Source organism: Elephas maximus, chromosome 1, assembly GCF_024166365.1.
Source record: "Elephas maximus indicus isolate mEleMax1 chromosome 1, mEleMax1 primary haplotype, whole genome shotgun sequence".
Taxonomy (NCBI): domain Eukaryota; kingdom Metazoa; phylum Chordata; class Mammalia; order Proboscidea; family Elephantidae; genus Elephas; species Elephas maximus.
In genome coordinates, this window is record NC_064819.1 from 172,492,076 (window position 1) to 172,511,735 (window position 19,660).

General features: G+C 41.7%; 1 long non-coding RNA gene across 2 annotated transcripts in view; it reads right to left on the minus strand.

The window, feature by feature from the left end:
• Positions 1 to 693: 693 nt before the first annotated feature.
• LOC126084133 (uncharacterized) overlaps positions 694 to 19,660 on the minus strand; it is a 74,390-nt gene continuing 55,423 nt past the window's right edge. Inside the window, exons 2-4 of one of the 2 annotated variants that reach the window (XR_007518951.1) lie at positions 13,316 to 13,488; positions 6,687 to 6,769; positions 694 to 2,245 (exon numbers count right to left, since the gene is read on the minus strand). This is a non-coding gene — a long non-coding RNA (uncharacterized LOC126084133). Of the gene's footprint in view, positions 2,481 to 6,686; positions 6,770 to 13,315; positions 13,489 to 19,660 lie in introns of both variants that reach the window. The other variant, XR_007518950.1, reaches the window with a different exon arrangement.

Below are 19,660 nucleotides of genomic sequence, written 5' to 3' on the forward strand. Positions count from 1 at the left end.
GTTACAACCCACAGTCTACCTGGAGAAGCCAGCTAATAAGCCAAACTTCCCCTAGGGATTAGTAAAACCATGGCAAGAGGCAAGCTTTGTAGGGCTAAATTACTCTTGACTTCATTTTCAAAGAAGAGGGCCTCATGGGTCTTTTTAATTGCTCTTTAAAAGTATGATCTGCTTCTGTTGTTTCCACTTGTTCACGATGAAAAAATTATTCAGGTAGTGGCCCCAAGTGCTTTAGCTATCTTTACCTGGAGTCAATAGCAGAAGCTTAGCTAACTAACAGAATGAATGATAAAAAATGGTTTCTCATTGGTAAAATTAGTGATTTGCTAATTAACATAAAGGGTATTGAAAATGGCCTTTCGCTGAACCTAATGGTGTTCAAGTTAAGTGGCTTATTTAAAATATTAGGAATGCCCTCCACTCTTACATAAGGTGGGTATAAGACTACAGCCAGCCCTTCACTCTTCATCTTTCAGAATACTATCAGAAGCGTGATTCTGAACTTGTCCTGTATTCAGCCATAAATTCAGACAATTCTGGTTGCCTGATGCTAACTAAAATCTGTTCTTTAGATTTCTGTCCTTTCACTCTTACAAGAACCTTTTGTGTAAAGTATAGGCACAGCCCCTAAAGGTCAGAGAGCTGGGACTTGGCTGAGCTTATAGAATCAGGTTAATGAACATTTTTGGATCTTCTTACTGATAAATGTGTATGAGTAACAGCATTTGGTCTAAGACCTGTTTTTATTATAACGTAACAGTGGGATCATGGGAAGGTGGGGTTGATCAGATCATGCCACATCTTGGCCAGGAAGAGGCAATCTCAATGATACAGAAATGGGATATTCTATTGAGGCTAGGCAGCACCCATTCATCCATCCATTTGGCAAATATTTCTTTTTTTTTTTTTTAATAATTTTTATTGTGCTTCAAGTGAAAGTTTACAAATCAAGTCAGTCTGTCACATATAAGCTTATATACACCTTACTCCATACTCCCACTTACTCTCCCCCTAATGAGTCAGCCCGCTCCCTCCTTCCAGTCTCTCCTTTCGTGACAATTTTGCCAGTTTCTAACCCTCTCTACCCTCCTATCTCCCCTCAAGACAGGAGATGCCAACACAGTCTCAAGTATCCACCTGATACAAGCAGCTCACTCTTCGTCAGCATCTCTCTCCAACCCATTGTCCAGTCCCTTCCATGCCTGATGAGTTGTCTTCGGGAATGGTTCCTGTCCTGGGCCAACAGAAGGTTTGGGGACCATGACTGCCGGGATTCCTCTAGTCTCAGTCAGACCATTAAGTCTGGTCTTTTTATGAGAATTTGGGGTCTGCATCCCACTGTTCTCCTGCTCCCTCAGGGGTTCTCTGTTGTGCTCCCTGTCAGGGCAGTCATCGGTTGTGGCCGGGCACCATCTAGTTCTTCTGGTCTCAGGATGATGTAAGTCTCTAGTTCTCGTGGCCCTTTCTGTCTCTTGGGCTCATAGTTATCATGTGACCTTAGTGTTCTTCATTCTCCTTTGATCCAGGTGGGTTGAGAGCAATTGATGCATCTTAGATGGCCGCTTGTTAGCATTTAAGACCCCAGATGCCACATTTCAGCCACATTTCAAAGTGGGATGCAGAATGTTTTCGTAATAGAATTATTTCCATTTGGCAAATATTTCTTGCATAACTTCTATTTGCCCGGTCTGGGATGTGGTGATGCACAGGGCAGGCATGGTCCCCTGTATCAGGAAGCTTACAGTCCAGAAGACAAGATGATCAAGCAAGCAATCACAATCAGGTGGTGAGGACTGTGGCAGGGGAAGTACAGGGGTGTGGGGACATGGAGCAGACAGAATATCCAGGAGTGGAACATTAATGCAGTTCCTTCTCTTTTCTGGAAAAATTCAAGTGCTAGAATTGACCCCACAGGCCACTGGACAAATGCCCGAGGGCCTTTGGGGAGCCCGACCCTGTTATAGAGTTTGCAGCAAGAATAGCAAGGACATTTTTCAGGTCTTGTGCCCATCCTCCTCCCAACAGTTTAGGGCCACGTGGACACCTGGCCCCCCTCCTATTTTTATCCCAGAGGGCACTGAGGTTCAAACCCACACGATACAGTTGGCAGATTTCATCCCCAGAGACTGCAGCATGGAGAGGCTCCAGGACTTGTCCGAGGGTGTTTGTTGAGTCAGTGGTAGAAATGGGAACAAAACTCAGTCACCTGACGCTGCGGCCAGCTCCCCTGCCCTTGACACATCACCTAAGGGGGAAAATAATCTTCTGAAGTATCAAATAGCACTTGCATTTTGATGAGTGAGCAAGCTGATGAGCAAATGATGAGAAAAGTAGGTGTTGAATTTCCCTTGACATAAACCCCTTTGGAAAATGCAGCAATGGATGCAGGAAGAATGTGACTTAAGTTATGATGGAAGCCAAAATATTTTAAAATAGCCTCAGGCAGCTGGTAAACATGAAGCCTGGCTCAGAGCATCAGCCTAAAGGAGAACAGAGGGAAAGAGTCAAACGTATAATATACTAGAGTTCTCAATCAGACAAGATGATTGCTGATGAATCAAGGACTTTATATTGGTGATTGAGTGTTCTCTTACTTATGGAGGGGTAAGGAGAGGCAGTTTTTAAACACATGTCACTAAAGGGTGGTCCCAATTGAGACTTCGACTAATGGTGTATGCCTGATGAAATCTATGCTGCCCAAATTCTTGTTGAGATGAGAGAAAAGGATGTCTGCTTTTGAACACAGAGGCTCTGTGATTCACTTCCCTCTGGAGTAAAGAAAAGGACCCAGAAGTCTGGCCTCATGATCTGTGTATCTATCAAGTCCTCACACCAAACATCTATGAGAACTGCAAAAGACCAGGCTTTTAAATTTTAGATTGTGGAATCTGAAATGAATGAAATTGCTTACAGAATTCCACATTTATTTTCTTTACATTGAAATCTTTATGAGTTTCCTAAAAGACTGGGGCTTCCCTGTAGCTTCAAACAATGCCCCAGACCAAAATGATGCCATCTCTGCCCCACACCGTCTGCTTCCCTGATGGTGGCACCTAGGATTTGATTCCTCCAGTCTTCCTTTACCAAAACAACAGCAAAATTAAAAATTTTCTGTTTGAGGGAGAAAAGGAGAGTGGGAAGGAAAAGAATTTATTTTGTCCAACCAGTCCGCTTATAGACTCTGTTTATTGAAACATTTCTATACGTTTCTTTTATAAATGCAACCAATATAATGTATTAACCTCATTAAACATGTAACATCCAGGCCCCTGAGCAATTTAAGATTAGAAGGCTCAGATCTGACTGGCCTTGGTATGCTCATTCCACTTCATTTCTCTTTCCTGATCTAGAAGATGCTGTTGTTTTAGAAGTTCAGTAAAGTATTGATAGATGGGTTGCACTGAGAAAGTGGAAAGAGGAAAACGCCACTGTAAGCTGGTAATACTCTTCCAATTTTTCAAAGGTTTGTAACGTGAAAACTGAAATCCCTCTAGACCTAACTACCTGAGAAACGAATCTTATTCATAAGAAAAAAATATTTCACTTGACAGGGTAAATCCTTTGGTCTTCTGTAGGTCAATTCTGTGGAAGAATCCAGAAGTTAGACATTTACAGAGATGGAAGAAGCAGAAGAGTAAGTTCAGTGTAAATCTCATTTCTGAGCTTTGGCCCATATATTCAACTGCTCCTAGACATTATCTCCTTAAAGGCCACAAAACTCAACACGTTCAAAACAAAACCCATTGCCTCCTCTCCTCACCCCTCCAACCCTGCTCCCAGAACAGTGCTGTCTATATCAGTGAATGCCACCATCTTCCACCCGGGTGTCCAAGCTACAAACCAAGGGATCCTACTCCTGTCTCCCTTACCTTCTGTCTTAGTTTGCTAGTGCCGCTGTAACAGAAATATCACAAGAGGATGGCTTTAACAGACAGGAATTTATTTCCTCATAGTTTAGGAATTTTGAAGTCTGAATTTAGGACAGTGGTTCTACGGGAAGGCTTTCTCTCTCTGTTGGCTCTGGGGGGGAAATCCTTGACTCAGCTTCTCAAGCCCCAGAGTCCCTCAGTTCCCTGGTAATCTCCACTTGGCATCTATCTTTCCATTTGTGCTTGCTTGTCTCTGTGTCTAAGCTGCTCTTCTTTATAATACTAAGAAGTGATTAGGTTTAGAACACACCCTATATGGATATGGCCTCATTAACATAACAAAGAAAACCCTATCCCCAAAAGGGATTACATACACAGGTATAGGGATTAGGATTCCAACACATATTTTGGGAGGACACAATTCAATCCATAACATCGTCCACTAAATTACCAAGTCCTGTTAGTTCTGCCTCGTAGATAACTCTCCTACTTATTCACATCTCTTCATTGCCACTGTCTGATGCTTCTGTAGCCCAGGCTTCCATCACCTCTCACACGGATCGCTGCACCAAACACTTAATTAAGGTCCTGCATCCTGTTTCATCCTTCATCTGCTTCCCACATTGCAGGGAGAATGATCTTTCTAAAGTGCAAATTGGTCCTGTCACTTTCCCACTTCAGATCTTTCAGTGGCTCCCCATAGTCTGGGAATAAGGGCCAAACAAGACTTACAAAGACCTTCTTTGTTTAAACTGGTTTATCTCTTTAGATTCTTGACTTGGCACTTCTACCCCTTCATACTCCATTCTTGAGCTATTAAAACATTCAGGTCCCAGAAGAACCTGTCATGCAGTCTGTCTCCTCTTGGCCTTGAAATACTGTTCTCACAGCTTGAAACACTCCTTCTTACTCTCACTCCTCCTTGCCTGATTAACTGCTGCTGGTCCTTCAGACCTCAGCTTAGAGGTCTTTTCTCAACATCACTTCTAATAGCACAGCTTGGGTGTCCCATTTAAAAACTTTTGCCTCACTTAAGACTACAAATGCTTATTTGCTTATTTAGCTGAATTTTCTACTAAAATCTGTGCTCCTTCTTTGGCATTCTAGAAATGGCAAAACTATAATGACAGAAAGCAGATTAGAGGTTGCCAGGGGCTAGGTGTAAGCTTGACTGTGAAACTGCCTCAGAAAACTTTTTGGAGTGTTGGAAATATTCTATATCTTGATTATGGTCATGGTTATACCATTTCATGCATCTGCCAAAACTCATTAAACTCTACCCTTAAAACAGGTAATTTTATTATATATAAATTGTACCTCAATAAAGCTGATTTTAAGGAAAAAAAATGCTCTTTGAGGGCAGATTTATACTTAGAAGAGTATATAGCCCATAGTAAGTGGCTACGATAAGTAATTGTTAAATGAATGACTAAATAAATAAATACTATTATGTTTCCCCTGTTGTTTTGTACAGTTGTCATAAAATTAGAAAGAAACAGAGGTGTAGAAAAGTTATTATAACCTCCTACCTTTTTTTTTTTTTTTTTTACCTTGGCATGGAAACCCCGGTGGCATAGTGGTTAAAATGCTACAACTGCTAACCAAAAGGTTGGCAGTTCGAATCCACCAGGCACTCCTTGGAAACCCTGTGGGGCAGTTTTACTCTGTCCTGAAGGGTCACTATTAATCAGAACTGACTCGACGGCAATGGGTTTTTGGGTAACCTTGGCATGCCGTGAAGGGATTCAAATGTCATTCAGCAAAACATATAACGTTTGCATGTGTTATGGGGAAAAATGGTTCCAGGATGAACTCAGGAAAAGAAGAATGTGTTAGCGTACCTGAGACAGCAGTTCTACTTGCCCTAGGCATAGAGAGAGTGAGAAATAACTTCAGGGTAATGGCTAGTGGCAGTTCTGCTCCCTACCAGCCCCAATCTTCCTTTCTGGAGCCCCAGGCTAATCTGGGTTCTGGATGTGGGTTCGCCAAAGCACCATGTCCAGAAGGCACCAAAGAAACCCGCTTCCGGTTCCTTACAGGGATGCTCCATTTTCATTCCCAAGCACCAGGCAGCTCAGGAAAAACGAGTTGGGAGCTCCTGCACAGATCTCCTCTGAAATGCCTGGACAAGGATGCAGAGGGGCTAACTGGAAACAAGCACCCCTTTGGCCAGAAACATCTCTGACCTGAGGCCCAAGCTGTACTTGATTAACAACGCAGCGATGGGGACCAGGGTTCACGCTCACTCAGCTGTTCAAGGCTAGGAGCCCTTTTTGTTTATGAAAACCTGCCCTCACAGCCTCCACCAAGAACAAAAGAATTTTTAGAGTTGGAAAGGATCCGTTTACTCATTACTTCATTTTCAGATAGAAAATGAGAGCAGAAAGGACCAGAGAGTTGGCTGGACTGTGATGAGATGGCAGGGGCTGTAACCTCATTTCTGGTTCCACTTCTACAACCACTGAAGGCCAGCTGCCAGCAGGCACTTCCCTGCACCGCTTGGCCTCCCTGGTTTGTTTGTGTTTTTACATTAAAGCACTGCAATGTGGGGACTGTGCCTCTCTTTCTGTATAACCCAGCAGTGATTAACCTGATTTGTTCAGCAGAGTTTTGGAAAATACTAGATGAGTCAAAATCATCAATCTCAGGAATTCAAATGTGCTCATATTTTCATTATTGAACAAATGAAAATAACAAAAGGAGAAACAGACTAATGTTCTGAAGATCACACAGCTCCCCAGTGGCTGAGAGACGGGTGATTCCCCACCTCGTTTCTGATTTATTGCCTCCCTGGGCAGGTGACTGCTTCACACCCACCTGTCTAAGCACAACAAAAGACAGCAAGTCCTCTTCCATGTTGCTCAACATCACCTCTTTTCCTCTCGCACACCTGGTGAAGGCTGTTGAATGAATAAACAGACAACCTCATTTGTAAGCAGATGGCTTGGAATTCAGGATGCATTTTCCAAAGGAAACAATGTCATAAGAGGGATTTGGTTTCCTGGGCCTGCCAACAAAGCCTAATTAATCTACGACATTTCCAAAAGGCTACATATTTTCAGTGGAAAATTGGGGGTCAAGGAAGTACAGTTACCATACTAGTTATAAAATAAACAAAAAAAACCCGAAATGCTTGCCTCAGGTTGGCCTTACCCACACTGCCCGGCCCCACTAGGAAGATGAAGGGGGGCCTGTCTCTCTCTTAAATAAGTGATCATGCTTCCAAATTAGTGACTTCCTTTACTAATAGCTGAATCTCTCTTTGACAGCAGCTCAGATCAGCCAGGCATACATTGCTTTCATCTTTAATAAACAGGCACTCTGAAGTCAGTGGTTGGTTCCCATGGCAACCAGATCAAGTTTTTCCACTGATGTTGGGGGCACAAAGGAAGAAGGAATAAAGCACTTCTGCTGAGGGGCTGGACCCTGAGATGGCAGGGGAAGGCGGAGTGTGGGGTACAATGTACTATTCTCCATTTCTGATGAGGTCCAGGCTACTTTCCACTTAGGGTGAGAAGCAGCTCTTTCTACCTCTTATTGCGCATGGAAGGAAAGAAATCCTGATCAGCTGATGTGTGTTAGAGAACACATCAACGCCTTCACTGCCAAGAAGCTAAATGCTATTTGATCCAACTTAATTCTCATTTACTGTATCTGCCTGGCCCTGTGCTATATGCTGCTGGGGTGTCACAAATAGTTAAGCACTCGGCTGCTAAATGAAAAAAAAAAAAAGCTTGGAAATTTGAGTCCACCCATAGGTGGTGCAGTGGTTAAGGACTCAGCTGCTAACCAAAAGCTTTGCAGTTTGAATCTACCAGCCACGCCTTGGAAACCCTATGGGGCAGTTCTACTCTGTCCTATAAGGTCACTATGAGTTGGAATCAACTCAAAGGCCACAAACAGGTTTGGGTTTTTTTTTTTAGAGGTGACTTGTAAGAAAGGTCTTCAATGTACTTCCAAAAATGCAAGCCATTGAAAACCCCGTGGAGTATATTTCTACTCTGACACACGTGGGGTCGCCATGAGTTGGAATCAACTCAAGAGTAACTGGTGTGGAAGATAGGCAAAGTGATGCCGTAGAGTCAATTCTGACTCATAGTGCCCCTATAGGACAGACTAGAACTGCCTCATAGGCTTTCCAAGGAGGGGCTGGTAGATTCAAACTGCCAACCTTTTGTTTCACAGCTATAGCTCTTAACCACCGTGCCGCCAGGGCTCTGAAGTGAAGAGAGACACCAACAAACTATCATGGTGTGGGGTGGGAGGAGGGCAGGACAGGCTTTCCAGAGGAAGTTCAGCCCTTGCTCCCCCAGCTAGGAGTCACTGCAGTTCACAGCACCTTCACCCGCACTTAGTTCTTGAACTCAGGCTGGGATGACGTTAGGGCCATCACCCCAGCAGCTAGTCAGCCTGGAATCAACAGTTTATTCACTGATACAGCATTCACCTGGGACACTCCACAGAATTTCCACCTTCCTTCAGCCCTCCCTGGTGGGTGGATACAGCCTGCATGACTAGGTTCTGATTCACTCTCCTAAACCAGTCAGGAGCCCGGACACCCTACCTTGCTCTTGCTTGTATCTTCCCTCAGGCCCCTGAATGTTCCATATCCCCAGCTGTTGGCTGGGTTCCTACTTTGAATGAACTGTTCACCTGGAACCACACTGACAAGGCTTCTCACTTAAATTCAGTGATTGTCCACTGCTTAGTGTTTTTTTCTTCTCTACCCCCAGAAGAAGGCTGAAACTCTGAGGTTACTAATTGCTGCTTGCAGGAGCCTGCCTGCACTGTGGTCCCCTGGAGATTGGACCTTGGACCACTAACACCCTTTCATGCTACCATCCAAGGCTTGTCAGCTTCTAGTCACAAGCTTTTCCTTCTCCCCACGTCTTAGTTTCTTAGTGCTGCTGTAGCCGCAGTAACACAAGTGGGTGACTTTATTTTCTCATAGTTTAGGAGGCTAGAAGTCCAAATTCAGGGCATTGACTATAGGGGAAGTCTAACTCTTTCTGTCATGTCTGGGGGAAGGTCCTTGCCTCAACTTCAATACCCCTGGCATTCCTTGATTCTTTGTGACCCTCATATGTGCTTCTATCTTCCCTGGTTTGTGCTGACTTTTCTCTGTGTCTAATCTGCTCTTCCTATATCTCAAAAGTGATTAGGTTTAAGCTCACCCTACAGTAATATGTCCTCATAAACACAACAAAGAAACCCCTATTCCTGAATGAGATTATATCCATAGGTAGAGGGGTTAAGATTCCAGCATAGTTCATGACACCCCACAAACCAGGGCTGCCAAAAATACCAGAAAGCCTTATTTCCAGACATGAGTGGGCCATGATAGACATGTCATTGGAGATGGGTCTTGAAGGATGGCCAGCACTTGGACAGCAGAAGAGAAGACTCTCTCTCTGAGCCAGGGTTCCTCATGAGAGAAAAGGGTGATGGTTTCAACTCTTTATTTAAATTTCAATTAGGTTTCCCAGCTTTCTTTCCCCACTCAACAGGTAAGGGTGCAAGTAGCACTAATGGGGGAGTCAGTTGCTGCCAGGGCACCTGTTGTATGGCCAGGTAATTGCTAGCGTTCTCTTGTATTTCGGTCGAATAAACACAATCCCTTCTGAGGGTATCTAAAGGAGAACTTGAGAAGGATTATCGCTAAAATTTATTAAACATATTCATTCATTGTTCACAAAATAGGTGAGGCCAGAAAAGTGAGCAGGGACCAGTCAGGAAGGTCTTTTGTAGGCCACATTAAAGAACTTGAACTTTTAAGGAGATGTTTTTGAGCTAGTAAAGGACTCTAAGCTGGGGAATAATGTGATCAAATGAGGTGTTAATAACATCTCCTCCATGTTGTAGGGATGGAGGAGAGAATGGAGGGCTTGTAGACTGAAAGGAAGTAGTCAGGAGGCCACTTCTCTTGCCCAGTTGCTTCATGAGTAGCAAGGGGTCTCACAGGCTTCAGGTTCCAAAGTCATAAGAGAGGCCTTGCTTCTGGTCTCCTTCACTTGCTTTTATGGATTGAGTGTGTCCCCTCAAAATAGGTATTGAAGTCCTGGTCCCTGTACCTGTGAGTGTGATCCTCTTTGGAAATAGAGTTTTCCTTTGTTATGTTAATGAGGCCATACCAGTAGAGAGTGGGCCCAAAACTGAATGACTTCTGAGTTATCTAAAAAAAACCAGAATGGATACAGAGACACGTGTGGTGAAGACAGACACCAAAGAACACCAAGGACCATCCCGAAAGGGCAAGAAACATCAGAACCTAGAAAAGAGTCTTACAGAAAGAATCGATACAGCCAAAACTCTGATTAGAACTTTTAACCTCCAGACTGTGAGAAAACTGATTTATGTTCTTTAAAGCCACCCACTTGTGGTATTGCTATTGCAACAGTACTAGGGTTGCTATGAGTCAGAACTGACTCGACGGCAATGGGTAGGTAACTAAGATACTTGCACTATGTTTTCATTTTCCTTTCTCTTGGATTCCCCTTTCCTCCCATTGTCCCAGCTGTATCTGTTCCCCATGGGTGGTCCCTGTACTCACTTTCTCCTGTGCTTTTCCACTTTTGCCTTCAATTTACACTTCCTTTTCCTGCTTTCTACCCTCACCAGTGAGGAGGGAAAGCTGCTTGTTCCCCCGCACCGGGGAAACTCGCTGCTTTGGAGGAAAAAGCTTAACCCCAGGAAACAAACTCTTCCTCTTGTCTGATGGAAACAAATAGGCTCATTTTTCCATCAGAAGAGTGAAATGCCAAAAGCCAACGGCCACACCAGTGGATCAGCCAAAATGTCTACTTGGAGTTTATTACTCATTTCTGGAAGCCTTTCTTGACCCTCCCTTGACCTGAAATACCTCCTCTATTGGTGCCTGAAAGCCCACCATTAATCCAGTCATCTTTTTGTGTTAATCATTACTTTCTCCCTATGGTCTTCCTTTTAAATACTCCTGGAATGGAAAACATATTAACTTCCTAATGCCTTAATGTAAACAAAGAATGGAGGGGAAAAAGTACAACAAATTTTCAAATTCTCCTGAATATTGTATCTGGGATTGGGATATAATCTAATTTCACTGGACAATTAATAAAATATATTTAAATTATAAAACTGCTGATGTCCATGTAATTATTTTCTTCCTTTTCTTTCCTTTTTATCTTTTTCATTGAAGTATAATTTTTTTTATAACATACATACAATAAAGTATATACATCTTAAGTATACAGCTTAAGTTTTACATCAGTGTAAATATCACCTAGATTAAAACATATTTCCAACCAACCCTGGAAGGCTTCCTATATCTCTCCTAGTTAATACTACCTGAAACATAAACACTGTCTGACTTCTATTACCAGAGCTGTCAGTTCTTGAATTTCATATAAATTGATCATATGGATTCCTGGCTTCTTTGGCTAAAAAAGTTTTTTTGAAATTCATACATATTGTTGCATGTATCGATGCTTTGTTCTTTTTTATTGTTGCATAGTGTTCCATTGTACAAATATACTACAATTTTTTTATCCATTTTTCTGTTGATGGACACTTGAGTTTTTTCTAGTTTTTGGATATTACGAATAAAGTGACTGTGCACACTCTGGTACAAGTTTTTTAAAAAATATATGCGCTAATTTTTTCTTGGCATATACCTAGAGGTGGGATTGTTGGGTTATAGGGAAGGTATATATCTAACTTTATTAGAAACTATCAAACAGATTTCCAAAATGATTGCACCATTTTATGTTCCCATCAGCAAGTGTGTGAGAGTTGCAATTGCCCTACATCCTGGCGAATACTCGGTCTGTCGGTCTTTGTTTTATTGTTGTATTGCCAATCTTTTTAATCTTAGCTATTCTGGTGGGGAAATATTCTAGTTTTATGAGAAGAAAACATAATATATTTGTCTGAGGGAGGTGGATTACTGAGCTAGAGGAACCTGGGCAGGAAAATGGAAGCCGCAGGTTAGTGACAGCTGTGAGAAAGGAGTTCTAAAGAGAGTTTTCCTTTTTTTAATAATGAGAAATTGTAGGGACCAGAAAGCTAGAGAAATATTTTCTATCAGTACCAGCTAAAAAGGAGCCCTGGTGGGACAATGGTTATGCACCCAGCTGTTTACTGAAAGGTAAGCAGTTCAAACCCACCAGCAGCTTCATGGGAGAAAGACCTGGCAATCTGCTCCCCTAAAGAGTCAAAACCCAAAAAACCAAACCCATTGCTGTGAAGTCAATTCCTACTCATAGCGACCCTGTAGGACAGAGTAAAACTACCCTATGGGGTTTCCAAGGCTGTAAATGTTTACGGAAGCAGACAGCCTCATCTTTCTCACGTGGTAAAGTGGCTGGTAGGTTCAAACCATTAATCTTCCAGTCAGTAGCTGAGTGCCTAACCCTGTGCCACCAGGGCTCTTTTTTCATAAAGATTACAGTTTAGAAAACCCTATGGGGCAGCTCTACTCTGTTCTATAGGGTAACGATGAGTCAGAATTGATCAGCGGTACACAATGACAGCCAGCTAAAATAAAACCAATTCTGCAGGCTGTGTCACCTGTGAGGAAAACGGCAAATTTAGGGTAATTCTAGGAGAACATCCCACAAGGTGGACTTGAAGACAACACTACAGACTCATGCCTTGAGGACCAGCCAGGATGGGATTTTGTATTAGGATTCTTGGTTGCAAGCAACAGAAATCTGCTCCAGCTAGTATCATCAAAGGGGAATGTATTGAAAGGTTATCTGAGTACTCATAGAATTGGCAGGAGACTTGAGGGCCAGGTCAGAGATGGGCAAGACCAACGAGGGTCTGGAAAGCCAGAAGCCGGTGGTCCAGCAATGCTCACTTGACAGGATCAGTCTACTAAGCATGCCTCTCTGTCAACTGTTCCTGAAGTCTTAGTGTCACTTGCTAAAAGTTCAAAGTTCCAGGAGACTTTCATATCAGATTGGTCAAGTTTAGGCTCACCCTCAAGATTGAGGGAGATAGAATCTGGCCTCTTCAGCTTCCATGGTGGGGAGCAGGCACCTAGATTTATGCCCCACCAAGACTGTATACAGCAAGGAAGATGTAACTCCTTAAAAGAAATCAGACATCAGTAGGAAGCAGGAATGGGTGCCGAGTAGCCAGAGAAATGCTGTGTGTTCACTACGGCCCTGTCTTCAAACAGTGTCAAATTCACACTATCAAGTTAAGCTGCTGTTGTTGTTAGGTGACATTAAGCAGGTTCTGACTCATAGCAACCCTACTTGCAACAGAAGTAAACACTGCCCTGTCCTGAATCATCCTCATAATCCTTGCTATGTTTGAACCCATTATTGCAGTCACTGTGCAATCCATCTCATGGAGGGTCTTCCTCTCTTTCACTGACTCTCTACCTTACCAAGCATGATGTCCTTCTCCAGGGATGGATCCCTCCTGACAACATGTCCAAAGTATATGAGACAAAGTCTTACCATTTTCATTCCCAAGGAGCACTCTAGCTGTACTTCTTCCAACACAGACTTATTCGTTCTTCTGGCAGTCTATGGTATATTCAGTATTCTTCGCCAACACTACAATTCAAAGGTGTCAATTCTTCTTCAGTCTTCCTTACTCATTGTCCAGCTTTCGTATGCCTATGAAGCAACTGAAAATATCATGGCTTGTGTCAGGCATACCTTAGTCCTCAAAGTGACATCTTTGATTTTCAACACTTTAAGGAGATCTTTTCTAGCAGATTTGCCCAATACAATATGTCATTTGATTTCCTGACTGCTGCTTCCATGGGCATTGATTGTGGATCCCAGTAAAATGAAATCCTTGACAACTTCAATCTTTTCTCCATTTATCATGATGTTGTTTATTGGCCCAGTTGTGAGGATTTTTGTTTTCTTTATGTTGAGGTATAATCCATACTGAAAGCTGTAGTATGGTGAAAGGATACAACTCTGGCACACACCTTTTCTGATATTAAACCACATAGTATCCCCTTGTTCAAATGACTGCCTCTTGGTCTATGTACAGGTTCCACATGAGCACAATTAAGTAAGTATTCTGGAATTCCCGTTCTTCACAATGCTCTCCATAATTTGTTACGATCTACACAGTTGAATACCTTTTCTTAGTCAATAAAACACAGGTAAACATTTTTCTGGTATTATCTTCTTCCAGCCAAGATCAAGTTAAGCTATCAATAGTTAAGTGCTTGGCTGCTAATTGAAAGATTAGTGGTTCAAACCCACCCAGTGGCTCTGTGGGAGAAAGACCTGGCAATCTGCTTTCACAAAGATTAAAACTGAATGCTGTCAAGTCAATTCCGACTCATAGCAGACTGCCACATCTGTCTCCCTCAGAGCGGCTGGTGGGTTCAAACTTCTGACCTTTCAGTTAGCAGCCAAGTGCCTAACGATTGTGTGACCAGGGCTTCTTTCGTGAAGATTACAGCCTAGAAAACCCTATGGGGCAGCTCTACTCTGTCACATGGGGTTGTTATGAGTTGAAAATTGCCATGATGGCACCCAACAACAACAACGATAATAGTAGGTGAGATGAAAAAAACTGGCCTGGGCCTGTAGGGAGAGAGGAAAGTGAATTGACAAGATGATAAAAGCCTAGCTGATCTGCTAACTTGTTCTCAAATGGAATTAAATAAGATGAGATTGTGTGATTCAGTTTCCTAATTTGTTTGCCATTTTTGGCAAGTCTGAGGCACTCCAGAATCTCCTTGCAGTGTGGTAAAACTCTGCCTGCAGGGGTCATGGGTGGACGTGGTTGGGGATGGGCACTGCAGAAACTAAAGGGAGAAGATTTGAGTGCAGGGCTTTGCCAGCACCTCCCTAGGACACGCCTTTCCGGGTCCTATTCGTTTGGCTCCGTGAGTGCAGTGTCAACGGTCTGTTAGCTTTTCAAGGACCTACGAAAATATCTGAGTCTTGGGGGGAAAAAAGTTCCAAAATACATACAGAAAATGGCAATTTTTAATTTTTTAAATGCTCAATTCTACATTTTGATACAGTTTTCCCATTATTTGATGGTGCTCCTACCTCCAGAGGCACCAGGCCTTCAGCCCATTGTGCATCGTTCCAAATTATAAGACCACCAACAAAAATCGAGCTTGTGTGCATGTGCCTGTATGCGTGTGCCTGCGTGCATGCATGAGAGAGAGAGGCTGCCATATCTTGATCTGAATCTGAAGCAAAGAATCAAGGTCAACTTTAGGAAGGGAAAAAAAAAAAAATGATTTAACCTCAGGTTTAGAGCCCTAGTCTCCAGATGCATTCTTTTTTCTTTCAGTGGTTCGATGTAAATAGCACAGCATAGCTTTAGATCCAGGAAGGGTTATGAAAAAATCTGTGTTACCTGAAATTGGATCAGAGGTCCCATGCAGCTGAACTACTGGAACCTGTGCTTTCCTACAATGGAAAGAACACTGATCTAGGTCAGAAGACCTGAGTATAATCCAAGCTTCACTGAACTCACCACATAACCTTAGACAAGTCACAACCTTTATCCTTCTGTTTCCTCCTCTGTAAAATGAAGTTTTTGTTAGTTGCCGTGGAGTCAGTTCCTACTCGTGGGGACCTTATGAGTGCAGAGTAGAAGCGCTCCGCAGGGTTTTCAAGCCTATGACCTTTCAGAGGCACATCACCAGGCCTGCCTTCTTCTAAAAAAAAAAAAAAATCTGGGTGGGTTCAAACAGCCAATCTTTCAGCTAGTAGTCTAGGAAAAATGAAGGGGGCTGACTAAAGGGGCCCTGAAGTTTGTTTAATTCTATGATCACTTGAATTCTTAAGCAGATTTTTAAATAAAAGAGGGAAAGGAGGGAACATATAGCCGCTCTGACACATCTTCTGTAATGCCCTAGAGGAGATCCAACACAGAACTCACCTTTACGTACACACACACGCACACATATGTATATGTTGTTGTGTGCTGTCGAGCCGATTCTGACTCATAGCGACCCTATAAGACAGAGTAGGGCCCCCCATGGGATTTCCAAGGAGCAGCTGGTGGATTCGAACTTCTGATCTTTTGGATAACAGCCTGAATTCTTAACCACTATGCCACCAGGGCTCCACATATATGTGTGTGTGTGTGTACATACATACATATATACATTTACGTATACATATATATGTATATAAAGACATATCTCTCTCCGGAAAACCATGCTCAATCTCCAAGCTAAATAGCCTGTTATTAGTAGAATCTATTTTGCCATAACTGAGCACAGTAGTTCTAGGAAAAAATCACACCGAATTTCACTAAATGTACGTTCATTTGAAATAAGAGCTTTTCTGGGTTAAGCAGACCACTAGGACTGACATACTGTACCAATTACATAATGTATCTTCAATGTCCTTCCATTTTAGGTGAATTGGCTTTTTAGCCATCAGTCTAGAGTCCACTATAATTTACTTCCTTTGTGGTACAGACAAACATGTCTAAATTAGTTAAATTACTTTAATATGTGGTTGCTTTAAAGATCAAAAATCCTTGACCACTCTTTCCAAGGAAACATTAACCCACAACATGTGGACTAAATCTGCATTTTCATTTATTTATTTGTTCCATTTTTGGTTCTTCCTAATGACTTCATTTTGTTGTTGATGTTGTTGCTAAATCAACTTAAATTTTGGATCTGATTAAACACTCTAAGAGTTTTGTTAATCTTTTGACCTTGCTTCATTTTTGTACCCCACTACTATGCAACAAAAAGGAGCCCTGGTGGTACAGTGGTCAAGCACTCAGCTGCTAACCAAAAGGTCAGCAGTCCAAACCCACCAGTCACTCCGCAGGAGAAAGATGTGGCAGTCTGCTTCAGGAAAGATTATACCCTTGGAAACTCTGTGAAGGAGTACTATTTTGTGGTAGAGGACTGCTGTGAGTCCGAAGCAACCTGACAACAACGGATTTGGTTTTTTGGGTTTGACTAGGCAAGACAACTGTGATCAATTTTAAATTGCCGGATAGTGAAGTCTTCACTCTGTCCATAGCAAGATAAATGACTTCCTTGGCTAGACCACTTCTCACTCAAAAATATTCTGACCTCCTCTTATTCTCCAGCCTTCTCAGAGGAGGCCAGTACAAGTCAAGCTGCTGATACATGTGAATATAATTTGAGCGGTTTGAAAAATGTGCAAACACATTATTAGCAACGTGTTTAAACAGCACCTTTCCCTTAGGTGTTCATAATCCTTTAAAGCCACAATATAATTACTCCTTCTGGCATCACTATAAAATATATACAGCACAGCAAGGATTACATTTGTCAAGAAACACGACAGTTATGAATAAATAAACATTATTTCCTGTGTCTCACACAGCATTTTTATTTATTTTTGAGATCTATATATCCCTTGCCTTTTTCAAAAAGGATTTGAGGTAACTTACAAACTAATATGTATAGCATAACTCTAATAAAAGAGGTATAAAACTAGGGTCGAAGAAGGTGGAAAAGCTCTTCCTAAACAAGAAGCCTTAAAGGAAAATGTAACAGACTTGATTACACAAAAATCTAGAAGTTCACCGTTGCTAAGGACAAGTAGCAGACAGCAGATAAAGGGTTAATACCTCACAATATCAACCGTATTAAAAAATGCTTAAAAATCAATAAAAGAAAACCCACTCCAGTGCATATTTTGTGCAAAGAACATGATTAGACCGAGAAAAAGAAATACAAGTAATCAAATATCTTTGGGGAAAAAAAATGCTTAAGCTTTATTTAATTCCTACAGAAGAAGTTTCAAATTAAAACAAGATAAAGCTTTCACCCAACTGAATGGGAAAATACAAAAGGAGCTATAACAGACAATGGAAACCCTGGTGGTGTAATGGTTAAAAGCTAAGGTTGTTAACCAAAAGGTCGGCAGTTTGAATCCACCAGGTGCTCCTTGGAAGCCCTATGGGGCAGTTCTACTCTCTCCTATAGGGTCACTATGAGTCAGAATCGACTTGACAGCAATGGGTTTGGTTTTGGTTTTTGTATAACATACAGTGATGATGAGAATGTAGGAAAATGGGCATACTCATACTTTGTAGACGGAAGGGTAAGTTAGTATAATATTTTAGAAGAGTAAATTGGCAGTATTCTTCAAAATTTTAAATGCCCCTATATTTTGATTCAGTTTTGCTTTTAGAAACCTATCTTGTAGAAATATTGTGTATTTGCTAAAAGATATATGTAACAGGATGTCTATCGCAGCATTATTTGTGCTAACAAATAATTTAAAACAGCCAAATGTCCATTAAATTCACTGCTGTTGAATCAATTGCAACTCACGGCGACCCTATAGGATAGAGTAGAACTGCCCCATAGAGTTTCCAAGGCCGTAAATCTTCAAGGAAGCGGACTGCCACATCTTTATCCTGAGGAGCGGCTGGTGGTTTCCAATCGCCGACTTTTGGTTAGCAGCTGAGAGCTTTAACCACTGAGCCACCAGGGTTCCCTAAAATGTCCATTAGTGGAAGTACAATTAAATAAATTATGGCACGTTTGAATATGAAATACCAGAAAGCCTTAAAAAGTATGTCACTAGACACCTTTTAGAATGGTTTAAAAAAAAAAAAAGTAAACACTACCAAATGTTGGAGGCCTGGTGGCACAGTGATTAATAGCTCAGGCTGCTAACCAAAAGGTAAGCCTTTCAAATCCACCAGCTGCTCCTTGGAAATCCTGTAGGAGGTTCTACCCTGTCCTATAGGGTCGCTATGAGTCAGAATCAACTTGATGGCAATGGGCAACATTCACCAAATGTTAGCAAGGATGCAGAGAAACTGGGTCACCCATACTTTTCTGGTAAGAATATAAAATGCTATAGCCACGCTGGAAAACAGTTTGGCAGTTTTTTATAAAACTAAACATGCAATTACCATACAATCTAGCAATTGCATTCTTGGGCATTTATCCCAGAGGAAAAAAAAAAGTACATTCACACAAAAACCACATACAAATGTTCATAGCAATTTTATGTATAATAGCCAAGTCTTGGAAACAACCCAGATGTCCTTCAATGGCTGAATGGTTAAACAAACTATAGTACATCCATATCATGGAATCCTACTAAGCAATAAAAAGTTGATATGCACAACTTGAATGAATCTCCAGGGAATAGTGTTAAGTGAAAAAAATTCAATCCCATAAGGTTATATACTGTTTGATTCCATTTATGTAATATCTTTGAAATGACAAAAGTATAGAAATAGAAGACAGACAAATGGTTGCCAGGGATTAGGGATGGAGATGACAACAGGGAGGTGGGTATGGTTATAAAAGAGTGACACAAGTGATCCTTGTGGGGAAGGGACTTCTCTGTATCTTGACTGTGATGGTAGGTACCTGAATATGCACATGTGATAAATTGCATTGAACTAAACACACACACACACATTAGGACAAGTAAAACTAGGGAAATCTGAATGAGGTTGAAAGATTGTTTCAATGTCAAGACCCTGGCTGTGATATGTTTTGCAAGATGGGGGGAAACTGGGTAAAGGACACATGGGATCTCCCTGTATTATTTCCTACAGCTGGATATGAGAATCTACCGTTACCTCAAAAGTTTAATTAAAAAATATAAGATGCATCTGTATGATGTAATATGGGGTAAGTGACACATGTTGAGTGAGAAAAGCAAGTCACAAAATAATAAGGATAATACAATTCCATTTGTGACAAACTAAAGCATATATCAGACTGTATGTGTGTGTATGTGTGTGTGTCTCAATACATAGAAATAGTAACATTGGTTCCCTCTGGAGAAAACGATAGGAAAAGAGCTAAAAATTTTCTCCTTTTATTTGTAAAGAAACACCTTAGC